Source organism: Rhineura floridana, chromosome 6 (assembly GCF_030035675.1).
Source record: "Rhineura floridana isolate rRhiFlo1 chromosome 6, rRhiFlo1.hap2, whole genome shotgun sequence".
In the NCBI taxonomy this organism is placed as follows: domain Eukaryota; kingdom Metazoa; phylum Chordata; class Lepidosauria; order Squamata; family Rhineuridae; genus Rhineura; species Rhineura floridana.
Window position 1 is genome coordinate 83,441,192 of NC_084485.1, and position 16,086 is coordinate 83,457,277.

Genomic DNA, 16,086 nt, shown 5'->3' on the forward strand with positions numbered 1-16,086 from the left:
ATGAACATATATGAACTTTTAAGATGGCTGTAAAATGGCGTCAGATTATGCTTCTCTTCAGCTCTGCAGTCCCAGAGCAACTCTACACTCTTTTCGCCTGACGAACGCATTACTGACCACTAGTATTCTTTTGAACAAGACCAACGTTATCATCATTTTGAAAATTGAAACAAGCATGTGAGTAATAATAACATAATAACAGAAAAACTAAAACTGTAAGTTACAATTTTGAGTAGTATGTTAAGTAATTTCAATGTATATCCATCTCTTTCAGCCCCTGATGAAGGCTAGATTTGATTAGCTGAAACGCGTTGGGCTTTTTACATATTTTAATTGCAAAACGGAATAAAATTGTGACTTTTTATCTTTTTGTTTTGTCATTCTGGGCACCTCCCTCCAACCGCTTCTGATATTATATCTTAACAAGTTAAACTGGTTAGTTGGTCCCTGGAAGGGGGACCACCTTGAAATCCCATGAGTGCTATTTTCCAAGCCTCATGGACAAAGAGGAGGTAAAAAATGTAGCAACTTCCTAGAAAGCAACAGCTTGGCGATGTGACAATAAGCTCATGGGAAACTAATAGGAAAAAATAAATAGTGGGAACAAATTCTTCTCATAGATCAACCTTCCACAGTCTGGTGCATTCGGTATGTTTTGGACTACAAAGTTCGGGGCTGATGGGAGGTGTAGTCTGCAACATCTGGAGTCACCATGTTGGCTACTTCTGTTTTAAAATTTTAGGAGCTCTTACAGGCCAATTCTATCCATATCTACTTAGAAGTAGTTCTTGTGTAGTGCAATGCATTTACTCCCAGGGAAGTAAGGATTGAAGCCTAAAATAAGTATAGGGCTGCTGTGTAAAATACTTAATGTTATATTTTGTTTTGCAATTGAGTAACAAAAGCAAAAGAGGCACAGAGATAGGACAAAGATTAGGGAACACACATCAAGTAAGTAATCACCTGTAGTTAAGACAGAATAGACGGTGTGGACCATTTTACTTGTATTATGGTGACAGGCTCCGTTGACTGCAGGTCAAAAACTCAAGCACTGCATCTTTCTTGGGCAGACAGTATTGTTTTTGCCCTAAAGTCTCTGCTCCCTGGCATCTGAGTGGATTGAAAAGCATGATGGATTTAGCAGAGACAATGGTTTTCCACATGGAAATTCACTGCTGAATGCTCTGAAAGTGAGAAATAGTCCGCTGGGTTGAATCCAGCTAAGTCATCACTCAGTGGAACTTCCCTTCTCCTCCCTTCATTGTCCCTGGATTCCCCCCCCCCATCTGCTCTGGAGGGTTGGGGAAGTTAGTTGTGTGAGCAGAAGTAATTCTGTTCTTGCAATGATTCACTTGGATTCATCCCCCTGAATCTGTGTGATAAGTTCACATACATATCTTATAGACATGCCGTATCTAGTAGAAGAGGAATTTCAGTAGGTGCAGCTTGCATGATAAACTCTGCTGAAATCCTCTCCTATGCAACTACTAGAGGTGCAGAAGCCCTGTCTTCTTTTGAACCAGGCCAGTGTTCGTACAATATTCTCACTTCATAACTGGGCTTTTGCCTTTGGGTTGCCAAAGGATGTTGTAAAAGCACACAACATCATAGTTTTTAAAAAAACAAACCCAAGGCATTTAACAGCCAGTTAGTGTATGCTTGAGTACCTAACGGTACAATCCTATACATGTCTGCTCAAAAGTAATGCCATCTGACTTCCATGGGGCTTACTCCCAGGTAAGTGTGAATAGGTTTGCAGCTATAGTGTCTTAAAGGATGTGCCACTGGTGGAATAGCTAAGAACAGATGAGATACTGAGACTCCCATTGTGTGGGGTGTTATCTAGATGACTAGCTGCTCAGCATAACTTTTTATTTGAGTGTTGATCTGTCTCTGAATTGACTATAGCCATTCTGTGTTTGTGAGCCAGTTTTTGGGTTACTTTGTTTTCTGACTTAAGGGAGCTCATCATGTCCCTCTACTTTCTAGGAGGAGTAATATCAGCACTTGCAGAAAGGGTAACCCTATTTTAAAAAGATTAGATGAATGTGAGAAGAATGCATCCATAAAAGGTTTGGGCAAGAATATGTAAAATGCCATCTTCCCTGCATGAACCTGAGTGTAGATTATAACCTTCTGAGACCCTGCTGTATGTCCCACTCCCTAAAGGAGCCAGGTTGGTGGGAATAGTGGACAGGGCCTTTTTTGTGGCGCACCTCAACTGTGGAACTCTTTCTCAAGGGACGTTAGACTGCACCATTCCCTGCTTACTTTGAGGTGAGCAGTTAAAAAGTTTGTATTCTGCATGGCTTTAATAGTGTTTAAATGTGAATGTTTCAGGTTTTTGCTCTGTCCTTAGTTTGGTTTTCATTTACATTTTAATTTTTTAATTTTTTAAGCCACCTTGGGGGCTCTTGTTAAGAGCAAAGAGACATTTATAATTTTAAAATAAATACGTTCGTGTATCCATTGAAGTCAGAGAGCAAGGGCACCATAAACCATGAGAAATGGCCCTGCAACCTTGCTAAAGCAATTCTTAATTTATCTAAGAGGTTTCTGTTTGCCAGTAGCAGTCATGTGGGCCCAATTAATGTTAATGGTTAAGGCTAGGCAGAATTCATGCTCCCAGCAGAAAAGTACGTTCTTTCCTTTGTCTGCATGATACATTTTTAGCTTGAATTTATTCGTAGTCCTAACTAAAAGATTGCTGTTGGTAGCAAGATAATTTGTTATGTTTTAAGGCACAATTAAAAAGTTGAAATAATTACTTGTACTAAGCAGTTTGGTTTGTTCTTGCAGTTTAGCTTGTCCTAGACTTTAGAGAACTGGTTCCCGGGCTTTAGAGATGATTGATGAGAGGGGAAGTAGGTGAAGAAGCCTCCTAGAGCCAGTACCAATCCTTAGATCAAGGGTAGGGAACCTGAAGCCCTGACCATGACCAATGGTCAGGAATGAGGGGAGTTGTGATCTAACAATATCTGGAGGGCCACAGGCTCCTAAGTCCTGCCTGGGGTGGAAGGGAAAGCTACCTAGCTGCCTAAAATTTTTTATGGTAGTCTTCACACCACTGATTTTGGGAACTCTTTTATTGAAGATTGAAGATATTTCAAAGCACTGCAAGCAGCAAAGGACAGCATATACATCCTGGTGGCTTGACCATTTCCCCCTCAAAAAATTCTTCATCTAGTCTCCATGGTGCAGAGTGGTAAGCCCATTTTTCCTGCAGTAGAAGAGGTGATCCATGAATGTGATGCTTCCTGTGTGGACATGGGCAGACAACCCTGCATTATCAAAAGAGATGGGGGACCTACATGGAATTCAGAGCCCAAGAAGCAAACCTGTGGTGGTGTTACTGCCTCCCCAGAGCTCAGTGACCTAGCTGAATCTAGGGGAAATGTCTGGATGAAGATGAGCCTAAGTAGTGCTGGGCGGTCATTGCAGGCAGGCATATCATTATTAATATTATGATTATTATTGAATTTATATCCTGCCCTTCCTCCCAAAGGAGCCCAATTGCAGCAAACGCATCAACAACACATTTTAACAACAACAAAAAAGTCTACCCAGTCATGAGTATGCTGCTGTGTCAAAAGCCAAGGCATCAGAGGTAAGTGCGAAAGGAAAGATGAATGGCATGGACTCTCTGGAGCCCCCTCTACCCCTTGTTATGACGGTACAGTTCTACAGGCCAAATTCTGCCAATGGATTCATAAGGTCACAACCAAAGCCTTGGGGCTGAACCGGCATCAGACACATAGTTTTCTCTGAGGTGAAGCCCAGGAAGAGGCAGAAAGCTCCATCACCTTCCCCATCTTCTCTGCTAGACAGAGATGAGGCTTTATTCAGCTTAGCTACCAGGGCAGTCAGGTAAAAGGGTGGGACATTTTCATCCTCCCCCAACTCTGGCCCTGAGAAATGATGTGTTCCCAGGCTTCTTTCTGTGAAGCCAGTTCGCCAGCTCTGTCTGTCTGCTATGAGGGGCATAGGCTTGTTCTAGCAAAGAGGAAATCTTCAGCTCTGGTGTTTTCACTCTTTGGTTGCCACCAGACTGACTCTTCTGTAGAAGTTCCACATAAAAACCCTGCCTTGGTCGATAGCCATGTTGGTGCTGCATCAGTTCACTCCCACTACACTGAAGTGCAAAATGCAAGTGAAGTCATGCCGGTGTTAAGCGTGAAGCCAGTTATTTTCTTATTGTGGTCTCACCAAACTTACCCCTTATAGTAAGGAGTCCCCATACCTTGTCATTGCCCCTGTGATAGGGAATGCCTTGAGAATACTGCTTGTTGAAGTCAAAGCCATGTTGCACCAGGAACTGAACTGACTGTGGTTCAATCCTCCATACAGAGCAGGGTCAGGTTGTAGATCTGGGAGAGGTATGTGTTCTCTGACTGTAAACACAAGCCAGGTCAAAAAAATTGAGAACAGCCCAGAAGATGTGTGAACAGTAATATCCTAGAAATCCACAACTCTCTCTTAATTGGTTAAAATCAATGCTGGTCACTTTATGCATCACTTCAGTAAGGCTTCAGTAAGACCCTCTGTGGCGCAGAGTGGTAAGCGGCGGTAACGCAGCCGAAGCTCTGCTCATGGCCGGAGTTCGATTCCAACGGAAGGAGGAAGTCGAATCTCTGGTAAAAGGTGTCGAGGTCCACTCAGCCTTCCATCCATCCTTGGTCAGTAAAATGAGTACCCGGCATATGCTGGGGGGTAAAGAAAGGCCGGGGAAGGAACTGGCAATCCCACCCCATATATAGGGTCTGCCTAGTAAACATTGCAAGACATCACCCTAAGAGTCAGAAACGACTCGCACTAGTAAGTGCAGGGACACCTTTACCTTTAGTCTGCATTAATTTGTATATATCAGTCTTGTTTCAATATATTGTTTCACAGAGATGTACAACTCAAATTACTGTTGAGAGTCACTTTTATGATTTTATTAATTCAAGAGAGCAACATGGCTATGTCAGCAGTGGGAAAGCATTTTGTCACTCTAGCCCACTCTGTTAACCCTGTTTTCTTTCTGTTCCCTCTGGTGCAGTCTTTTTTTATGCACCACCATCTCTGTCCTCTTTCTCTCACTACCCCATTGTGCTCTCTTCAGCAGCAGCAGCACCACCACCATCGTTTTCTTGCTTTACTATTTATTTATTTTTTATTTTAAAAAATCTATTTTGCTTTTCTTAGATAAGTAGTTTACAGTCAAAACAATAATAAATTAGTTGCTGTACAGTGTCTAATAGAAAAAGAGAGAGCGGAAAAAAACCCTGAATTAATTAGCTAAGTGGGCCTTGTTAGGGAGGCAGTTCTGTAAAATTGGCACAGCCACTGTGAAAATACTCTGTTCCTAGTGGACACCAACTGAAACTCACTTGGTGGGGGCAGATAAAGCAGGATCTCCAAATTGAAAGGAATGAGAGAGTATATATGGGAGAAGGCATACGGACTCCCTCCTTCCTTTCAATTTAAGAGGTTCTGCTTCATCCATATGTATATGTATAATGTGGAAGCAAACCTGGATTTTTAAATGAGTCTTCCTAACAGGGATCTGTAGCCAGTCCTGGTTTCTAAAGAATATATTGGTATCTTAGATGTGCTTTGAAACATGTTTATCTCATCCAGAGATTAGATTTTTAGAGCATACTTAAAAAAAACCTTAGGTGTTACTACACACCTAAGAAATGTAGTGTGTAAATCAGCTCAGGTGAGGCAAGTTGTATAGCAGTTTGCTGGCTTGAGCAGTTGGGGAAAAAATCAGAACCAACTCTACTGTGTGCCTCTAACTCTAGGGAGAGGAAAAGTAATATTTTTCCATCTTCATCCTCCCAGTTGATGGGCCTATGTGTCCTCAGAGATTCCCATGAAAAGATGGGAACAGGCTACAAACAATAGGAATTCTCCCAGGAGAGGGGGTACAGTCAGCCCGTGGGCCTCATGTTGTGCAGACCTGATGCTATGTTACCATGTGTAAATACTTTTATACATAGCATTTACTTCTGTTTGACAAGTGAATAGAAGTGTGTAGTCTAGAGGACAAAAATAAAGCCTCTCAATCAATGTTCTTTCCCATCACTTCCTGTACTGGGAAGGTATTGCTAAGCTTGTGGGTTCTGTCAGGCTCATAGTGAGAGAGAGAATGGCAGTGTGCTGCATTGGTGCTGTAAACAATAATGAAAACAGAGTGTGGCTTTTGGTGACATTCTGCAGCTATGTAAATCAAAGAGCAAGGGTTGAGGAATAGAATAAGGGTATGTCAAAATCTGTGACAGTGGGGAACGGTACTTCATATACAACAGAATTCTGTGGCTCAAACCTAGGTTTGTATCTCCTAGTACCATTTTTTCCCTTTTAAAATGTTTCTGTCTCAGCAATGGAGTACATTTTAAAAGGTTTCTTACATTTGGAAGGGAGGGCACTTTTGCAAGAATGTCCACTGTGCAGACTTTCTTTTTTTTTCAATTAATTTTTATTCAAATTTTCAAAACCAAAACAATACAAAAAGAAAAAACACAAATCCATAACTAATACAATAAAAAGAAAAATATATATATATAAAAAATTGACTTCCGATTTGTCGTAGTTCAGCTATAAGTCTATAATATATAACAAGCCTGTATCTTGATAGATTATAAAATCACCTTCCTCCAACGGTTATCTTAATTGGTTACAAATCTCATTAAAATCATATCATTTTATTCTTCCACAAAAAGTCAAAGAGAAGTTTCCAATCCTTGAGATATATGTCCATCAATTTTTTTTCTAGATAAACATGTCAATTAATCCAACTCATCAAGTCTACTAAGTCCAGTAATTTCAAATTGCTCTTCTTCCATTATCCGTATTGGTTCCATCTTCCATCTTCCATCTTTACGTGCCCAATAATCTTGCTGTCATAGTCATATAATAAGAGTCTGATAGGAATTTCCTTTTTCACAGATATTTTCTTGCCATCAGTTCCGAATGTATCACTGAAATATTGTTGCAAAGCCGCATCTCTGTTCTTCTTTTTTATATGATACACTAGCACATCTCTTGAAGATTTTTCCATTGACACAAAACAGGGATTAATTCTGTTAGCTTTCTCCATTTCAAGTTCCACCAAATCCTTCCAGTCCAGGAATTTTTTTGAACCGATAATATCTTTATCTCCAATCTCTTCAATTCCTTCAGGGACAGCGCTGAGTTCCAAACTATAATATTTGTCTCCAGGATCCATCACAGCCAGGAAATCCAAATCTTTTTCCATATCCATATTTAATCCAATCTCCATAGTTTGAACCTTGCCTTTAATTTCTCTTTCATCCTTTTTTGGTTTTCCAGATCCATCTTTATTCTCCTTTCTCATAGAATCCTGAATTTCTTTCAGCTCCTGTCTCATTTCGTCAAATTCAATTCTCAACGCTTGACTATTATTTCTCAGTTCTTGTTTTATTGAGTTAATCCCATTCATTATTTTCTGAAACATGTCTAAAGATAAAGTCCCTTCTTGTACATCCATGATCTTCTTAATTGTCATTCTTAAAGCCAAAGGAACAAAACTCCTTCAATTTTCAACGTCCCAAGCAAAGAGCAGTTTATTTCTTTATCCAGTTACAAAGGAGTTAATCTTTCAAACCAGCTGGCGTCACACTCTAGACAGCCCTTATCTCTTATATGCCCAGAAGTGCAAAAACAGCTTTAGTTCACAGCGTCCAAATAACTAGTAGCAGAAAAAATGAGCAGATTCGTCAAAAAAAAAAGTAGATCAGAAAAAATAGTCCCAGACATATATTACACAAAAGTCTTATAAATCAAAAAGAAAACCCTCATCCGTTGTAATCTTTATAATGCTATCTTCCATGTCAGCTTTTTGCAATAAAAAAAGATAGGCTATTTTTATTTTCTTCCCCCTTAGTTCCGTGAGTAAAAGAGAAGGAAAGTTTTGGCTCACCCAGGTTTTCTTAATTGCTGGTTCTTTGACAAATCTCTTTAGCTGTGCAGGCTTTCAAGGGGCAATCCAATGAGTGCTTCTCTTGTACCAGCTGCGCTGAAAATGAGCAGAAGCTGCTGTATCTGTACTTGGTAGTGGCAGGAAAGTGTATGTGGTGTTTAAATATGGAACTTAAAAAACCAACCTTTAATCTTGGTATTGATTTTTTTAAAAGATCCTCTCAGTTTGAATCTGCTTCATATTCTGTATCAAAAGGGAATGCCGTTAGCTACAAAGTTGAATATATCCAAGGTCTCCTTATCTGCGTAAGATAAATTACCATTGTTTAGGAAAGACACTCCAGGGATTGAAGAATTTAATTAAATACATGGGGGTTATGAATATGCATATAAATTAGACAGGCTAGATCTGAAATGGCTTCAGTACAACTGAAGGGAATTTTTCTGACTTCAGACAGGAGTGTTTGGCTTTTGTGGGTTTTTTTGGTAGTAAATCCGAGTATCAAGACAAGCTTCCGTTCCCATTTTGCCAGGAAGTCTGATGATTTGGAAGGTTTCTGGTTATTAAACAGTGGAAATCATGCATAGCAGATCAGTTGTTGACAAGATGTCACACTTGATCCCTTTTCTCTTACCCTGGCCTTACAAGACCTGAACAACAACCCAAGAAGGCGGGGATTGTGAATATGATGACCCAGATAAACGGCTAGGAAAGCAATGAGGATGTATTTTTATTGTGCTTGAAAAAAGAGGGAAGATAACACAGATGTGATGAAAGGCCGGAGAGCTTAGTGTCTGGTTACTTTTGTGTTATTAGGTTATATGCTTATAATAGCTTTTGCTGTTGCCATCTTATTAAAAGGACTCATAGTAAATATTCTTATGGCAGCATCTTACTGCTGACGTAGTATTCCCAGTACTCATAATTTTTCTTACTTCATTTCTAGTAGTGGTTTGTAGGCTTTCCTACCCTTTTCACAAAAATAATATATCAAATTTGTATGAGGCATGGTATTGAAACTTACATTTTTCAAAGTAGTTTTATATGTAAAGTTCAGATACATGTATTTATTAGCATTGTGTAGATATTTGGGGTATAATATTTTTGCACAGAACAATGTAACTATCATGTTTTTAGGAGGTGTAAAACATTCTATTCAGAACTAATATCCCTTTGAGTTCAGTGGGGCTTACTTCCTAGTAAATAGGTATATAGGATTGCAGCCTAAAAGTTGTTTGATCAGATAACCTCCCTAGTAGGCTGTGGGAATGCTGTGGACATAATATATCTCAACTTCAGTAAAGCTTTTGACAAATTGCCCCATGATATTCAGATTGGCAAGCTGTCAGATAGATCTACAGTTGACTACAGGATCATACTTAAAGAGTGCTTATCAGTTGTTCCTTTTCAAACTGGGGGGAGGTAATGAGTAGGGTACCACAGGGCTCAGACCTGGGCCCAGTGCTTTTCCACATTTTTATTAATGACTTGGATGAGGAGGGAATGCTTATCAAATTTATAGATGATACAAAATTGGGAGGGATAGCTAATACCCTGGAGGACAGAATTTCAATTCAAAGTGATCCTGATAGGCAGGAACATTGGGCTGAAAACAACAGAATGAAATTCAACAGGGATAAGTGCAAAGTTCTACACCTAGGAAATATAAACAAAGTGCACAGTTATAAGTTGAAGGATACTTGGCTCAGCAATTCTAGGATGCTAGAAGGATCTTGGAATTGTTGATCACAAGCAGAATATAAGCCCACAGTGTGATGTGGCTGCAAAATTTTAGGCTGTATTAACAGACATATAGTTTCCAAATTGCGTGAAGTACTAGTTCCCCTCTATTTGGCACTGATTAGACCTCATCTTGAGTACTGCATCCAGTTCTGAGCATAGCATTTTTAAGAAGGATGCAGACAAACTGGAAGAGGTTCTGAGGAGGGCACCAAGGATGATCAAGGGATTGGAAACTAAGCCCTATGAGAGATTGAAAGAACTGGGCATGTTTAGCCTTGAGAAGAGAAGACTGGGGAGAGATATAATACTTGAAAGGTTGCCACACAGAGGAGTGCCAGGATCTCTTCTGTATCCTCCCAGAGTTCAGGACACAGAATAATAGGCTCAGGTTACAGGAAGCCAGATTTCGACTGAACATCAGGAAACCCTTCCTAACTGTTAGAGCAGTATGACAATGGAACCAATTACGTAGGGAAGAGGTGGGCTCTCCAACACTAGAGGCATTCGAGAGGCAGCTGGACAGCCACCTGTTGGGTATACTTTAATTTGGATTCTTGCATTGAACGAGGTTGGACTCGATGGCCTTATATAGGACCCTTCCAATTCTACTGTTCTATGATGTTATTATTTCATCTGCTCATGAGTGAGCCTTGTTGCCTTGATAGCTCTGGAAACATAAGCTGATTCACACATAGCGCCAAGACATGGTTTAGCACTATAGGAAAGGGTCTTGTGCTCATGCACTGCCATTGCACACTCTACTTCCATTAGTTCCATTCTTTTTACTGCGAAATTTAGTTTGCTGTCTTATCGAAACCAACAAGCTATGGTTTGTAGTCTTGGTTTGGGGGGAAAAGCCTAAACTATACTTTTCCATTTCATATGTAATGGTAAACTATAGTTTACGCTAAAGTGGAAGTAATCAGTTAAAGCAGACTGTGAGACAAGGGGAGGATAGAGCACAAGGGCTTGTTCTTGTAGAGCCATTATTGTTTGCTGTCACTTTTGAACTAAGCCAGTAGTTAAACACATGGACTGTTTTTTTCTGGATTAATATACTGATCAGAATTGAATTCTCACAAGAACATAAGAAGGGTCTGCTGGATCAGACCAGTGATCCATCTGGTCCAGCATCCTGTTCTCACAGTGGCCAACCATATGTCTGTGGGAAGGTTGAAAGAAGGACCTGGGTGCAACAGCACTCTTCCCTCCTGAGTTTCCAGCAACTGATATTCAGAAATACTGCCTCTGTGCATCTCCTGCAGATATGCACTTCTCCAAATTTTGCAGAACAGTTCATTGCTCAAAAAGTACCAAAATACATAACAACGAGTAATTTCTGATAAAATATGTTTAGAAATGCATACATTGAAATAAAATACATTTTAAATACATATTTTGTGATAAAATAAGTATTTAAATATTTTATGATAAAATATGAGAGGTAGTGGGTTCTCCGACACTGGAGGTATTCAAGAGGCAGCTGGACAGCCATCTGTTGAGAATGCTTTGATTTGGATTCCTACATTGAGCAGGGGGTTGGACTTGATGGCCTTGTAAGCCCCTTCTAACTCTACTATTCTATGATTCTATGCATTTAAATAAATATTTAAATATGAATTTCCATGATTTTTTTTAAAATCACAGATTAATCTGGATGGAGCAGATTTATGAATGAAGATATGCAAAATTGACACAAGAAATAGACTGATCTGTCCATTCTTAGTTTGAGGACTATTACTGTGTGCTGTATAGGTATCAAAGGAAGAGAACTATTATGTGTTTGCTTCACCCATCCACTTTCAAGGTAAGTATTAATGTTGACATGTTCGTGGGTCAGGGAAGGAAAAACTAACACTGAATATGGCAATATGAATGCAGTGTGGTATTGTGGTGAGCGTGTCAGACTGGGGAAACTTGGGTGCAGATCTTCACTTAGCCATGAAACTCAAATGGGTAATCTTTGTCAACAGTCACCAACTCTCTCAGTATTACATCCTCACAAAGTTACTGTGAGGATAAAACCAGGGGGAGAAGAGAGCAGCCACCCTGAGCTCCTGAAAGGTAAAGGTGGCATATAAATGTAATGAAACATAATGGGAGCAAATTCCCATCTCTTGCCATTGCCAGCAGGGTATCTATGGTACCCGCAGGGTATTATGCATCCATGGTGGACAAAATGTATTTTTTTATCTATTTGCTCAAACTTTTAAACTTGATTTAAAAAAAGAAAGTTATATTCTATGTGTTTTAAAAGACAATGTTGGCAATGTTGCACAAATGGGAATCCTTCTGCTAATGGAACGAGTGCATTGGAAAACTCCCAGTGGCACTAATATAAATACCTGCCTGTGGTACAATGTTTGCTTTTGGGTATGAAAATTCATTGGAAACATGTTGATTGTCAATGGGTAAAAACTAACTAAGAGGTAATTGTGGGAAAGTCTTCCTGTTTCCTGAATAGGTGCTAACGTATAGCAAAACAAGTGATGGTGGTTAGTTTTGTGGTATACTTTGGTGGTGGTTGCTCCATCCTAAGTACTGACTTTTTCTGTTGGTTTGGAGTGATGAGTGATCCCTCCATGCACTGCTTCAGATTTAAAAAAAAGGAAGTGGGAGATCAGTATGTTAATATGTTCCCACAGTCTTAAAACTATTCATTATTATTATTATTATTATTATTATTATTATTATACCCTGCCTTCTGGCCAAAGGCCCTCAAGGCGGCTTACAAAAAACACAAATATAAAAATACATCAATAAAACAATACAATTTACAAAAAATAAATAACAAATAACATTGTTAAAAAACAGTTATTACAACTTCCAGTGAAAATACAGGGTGGTGCAGGCGCCTGGAGCGGCAGAAACATCTCAGGCTGCCCCCAACAAAGCTGTGAGTTGGTTCTCTCCGACACCTTCAGTTGAACTTCTGATCATCTTCTCTGATGGCAAAATACGAGTGAATATTCATATTGATAATGATGATGTTTCAAAGAAATAACAAAACATTTTTCCTTTCTTTGCAGTTGTTGATTTGTAATGCTTTTCTGTGGTTATTGTAATGATACTGGATAATATTTTATGTTGTTTTAAATTGTTTTAATCAATTAGGAACATGTCTTCAGGAAGGCTAACCTGTACTGTCCAGATGCTTTTGGGCTCCAACTTCCATCAACCTCAGCCAAAATAGCCAATGGTCAGGGATATGATGGCAGTTGTAGTCCAGTAACATCTGGAGGGCCACAAGTTAGCCACCAATGGTATATGCTCAGAGACTTCACGTATACACATATTCAAAAAAGAATATTGCTGCTATTAGCCAACAGGGAGTTCAAGTTGGCTATTTGAAACTTGGCAATTACTGCACAAGCTATTTTTATCTTTTTATGTACTTGTACTTATATATTTGGTTGCTTCAAGCTTGTGGTGGTACTTGTATTGCACTGTGCGAGGCTGTTTGCAGATAATGTTTTGCTGCCTACCGTGTCATTGGAGTAGGTAGCACTTTGTTCTTTGTTTCAATTGCTAGCACCCAAATTAGTGGATAGCCTGATCATTTCTAGTCTGAGGAAAGCTAATACTGATTTGGGGAGCGGGATTAAACCTTTGCTTAAAGTATATGAAGTTGGACTGAATATGCCTGCTAACTTCTCTGCCCTTCCTATATACAAGCATTTGTATATAAGTTTTATGACAAAATGTATGTTTTGTTAGTGATGATTGCCTTTTACTCTTGGCTTATTTGAACCATATTAATCTTTTCCTTTTTTAAGTGATATTCTAAGGGGAAATAGTCTCATTTCATATTTCTTACAGATCAGCCTCTGGATTTTCTTTTGACAGTGTATTGCTTTGTATAAATGTGCCATTTTCTGCCAAGATTACAATTTGTGTTTTCATAATTTCTATATAAAGCAGTGACAAAGGAAAGCAGCTAAGTAAATTAATCCAATCCAGACTGAATATTACATTTTTACAAGATGGAGAAATACTTTTGAAATGTTATGGGGCCAGGAGTGCTTCTGGGAACAGAAAAGAAAAGTAGCAATGCTTTAAACATTTTGTGTTATGTATATATTCTGGATGCTGGGCAGAGTAATCTAAACCCCTGATCCACTACACTGGAGGGAGTTTGGATGAGATGGAGGTGTGCTAATGGGGGTCTCTGCCATTGTAGAGCTTTAAGCTGCACCCATCTTAAAAGCAGGCAGCCAGAAGCTACCAGGGGCATATACCCCTGAAATGGGAAGGAGTGGGGAGGGGGAAGAACTAGGCCAGCCAAGGATCTGCTGGATCTGAAGCTGATCCAGCTATTGAAGATGGGCTGGCACAGCAAAAATACAAGATTTTGCTGTCTTCCCCACCTTCTGTTCTGGCCAGCATGAGTGGTGGGACTCTGGATGCAGGTGTGGCTCTGCCATTCCATTTTGCCCTATTGCTTCCTGCCACAGGTTTGGATTGCTCTTTTGTTGTGTCCTCTGCAAGTTATATATCATCGAATGTTGTGGTCTATTGAAGGAAGAAGCCAAACTTGCTGTGGTACCTCATTACCTGTCTGCATGTTACAAAGGATGTGAGCTGTTGCCCACCTGTGTCAACCCCCCCAACTCCCCAGTAACTTTTAGTAAAAGAAACACATAGTATGACATTTTCTTCATTGTTTTCCTTTTCTTGCTCCAGTTAATTGGACTGCTGTTTACCAGAGACCGGTGGGAGTTGGACACATTGACATTGCATTGTGTGTTTCATTTTATTTATTTTTATTTATTTAAAGCCACTTTTACCCCACTCTTCAGCCGAAAAGTGGCTTACAAGAGTGGCTTACAAAATATTAATAAAAATGACAAACAAGACCCTCCTTGCCCACATATATCGAATGTTATTGGGGAGATGTGTGAAGGAAAGGGAGGAGCAGATCGGCATTTAGCCCTTTAGAATTAACTGATGTGCAGCAGTGTTCACAAAGAGTGGCCTCTTTTATGATGGACTGGGGCTCACAAAAGCTTCTGCTACTATATAGTTATATAGTAGTATCTCTGTTCAGGCCTGGTTATGGGACTGAATTGGTCTTGGTCGCCCTGATGGATGACCTTTATCGGCAGAAGGACAGGGGGAGTGTGACCCTGTTATTCTTACTTGATCTCTTGGTGGCTTTTGATACCACTGACCATGGTATCCTCCTGGGCTGACTTGGTGAGATGGGTATTGAAGGCAGTGTTTTACAGTGGTTCCAATCCTATCTCCAAGGTCGTTTTCAGAGAATAACATTGGGTGATTGTCTTTTGGCCCCCTGACAGTTGTGCTGTGGGGTGCTGCAGGGTACCATCTTGTCCCCCATGCTGTTTAACATCTATATGAAGATGTTGGGAATGGTCATCAGGAGATTTGGGGTGAGTCAGCAGTACGCTGACGATACCCATATTTCTCTGTAACATCTGAATCGGGAGAGGCCATGCAAGCCCTGGACCGCTGCCTGGACTCGGTGGTGGGCTGGATAAGGGCCAGTAAACTGAGTCTGAATCCAAGCAAGACAGAGACGCTGTGGGTTGGTAGTTCCCAAGTTCGGATAATTGGTCAGTTGCCTGCTTTGGATGGAATTGTATTCCCTCTGAAAGAGCAGGTCCGTAGTCTGGGGATGCTCCTGGATCCATCTTTGTTGCTAGAGGCCCAGGTGACCTCAGTGACTAGGAGTGCCTTTTACCAGCTCTGGCTGGTAAGACAGCTGCTTCCATTTCTGGACCAGGATAGCCTGACCACTGTTGTCCATGCACTGGTAACCTCCAGGCTGGATTACTGTAATGTACTGTATGTGGGGCTACCCTTGAGGTTGATCTGGAAGCTGCAGCTGGTGCAAAATATGGCGGCGAGACTGCTCAATGAGTCAGGTTATTGGCATTTGGCAACATGTCACCCCGCTGCTGAAAGAATTGCTCTGGCTACCTATTAATTACCGGGCTAAGTTCAAGGTTGTAGTTTTGATGTAGAAAGACCTATACAGCTTGGGACCAGGATACTTGAAAGACTGTCTTATCCCTTATATACCCAGTCGATCACTGTGCTCTGCAGGTGAGGGCCTCCTGCAGATACCATCTTATCAGGAGGTCTGTTCCACACAACATAGGAAGCAGACCTTTAATGTTGTGGCATCTACTCCTTGGAATTCCCTCCTCTTAAATATTTTACAGGTGCCATCTCTGCTATCTTTTTGGCTCCTACTGAAGACCTTCCTCTTTCAACAAGCCTTTTAAGTAGAGACTTTATCCCAGTCTGCGTCTGTGTTGGAATTGCTTTCTAATATGTTTTTAAACCTTTTAAAAATGTTTTTAAAGACATTTTGTTTTAATATATTTTAAAATCTGTTTTTATGACATTTTAAAGTGTTTTTAGTGTTTTTGTTTTGCCCCCCTGGG

General features: G+C 40.2%; 1 protein-coding gene across 3 annotated transcripts in view; it reads left to right on the plus strand.

The window, feature by feature from the left end:
- Positions 1-16,086, plus strand: part of ZSWIM5 (zinc finger SWIM-type containing 5) — a 170,125-nt gene that overhangs the window by 16,259 nt on the left and 137,780 nt on the right. Inside the window, exon 1 of one of the 3 annotated variants that reach the window (XM_061632789.1) lies at positions 11,359-11,480. The exons of the other annotated variants lie outside the window; for them this stretch is intronic. The gene's annotated coding sequence lies outside the window, so the exon portion shown is untranslated. Of the gene's footprint in view, positions 1-11,358; positions 11,481-16,086 lie in introns of those variants that run through there. 3 annotated transcript variants of the gene reach the window in all.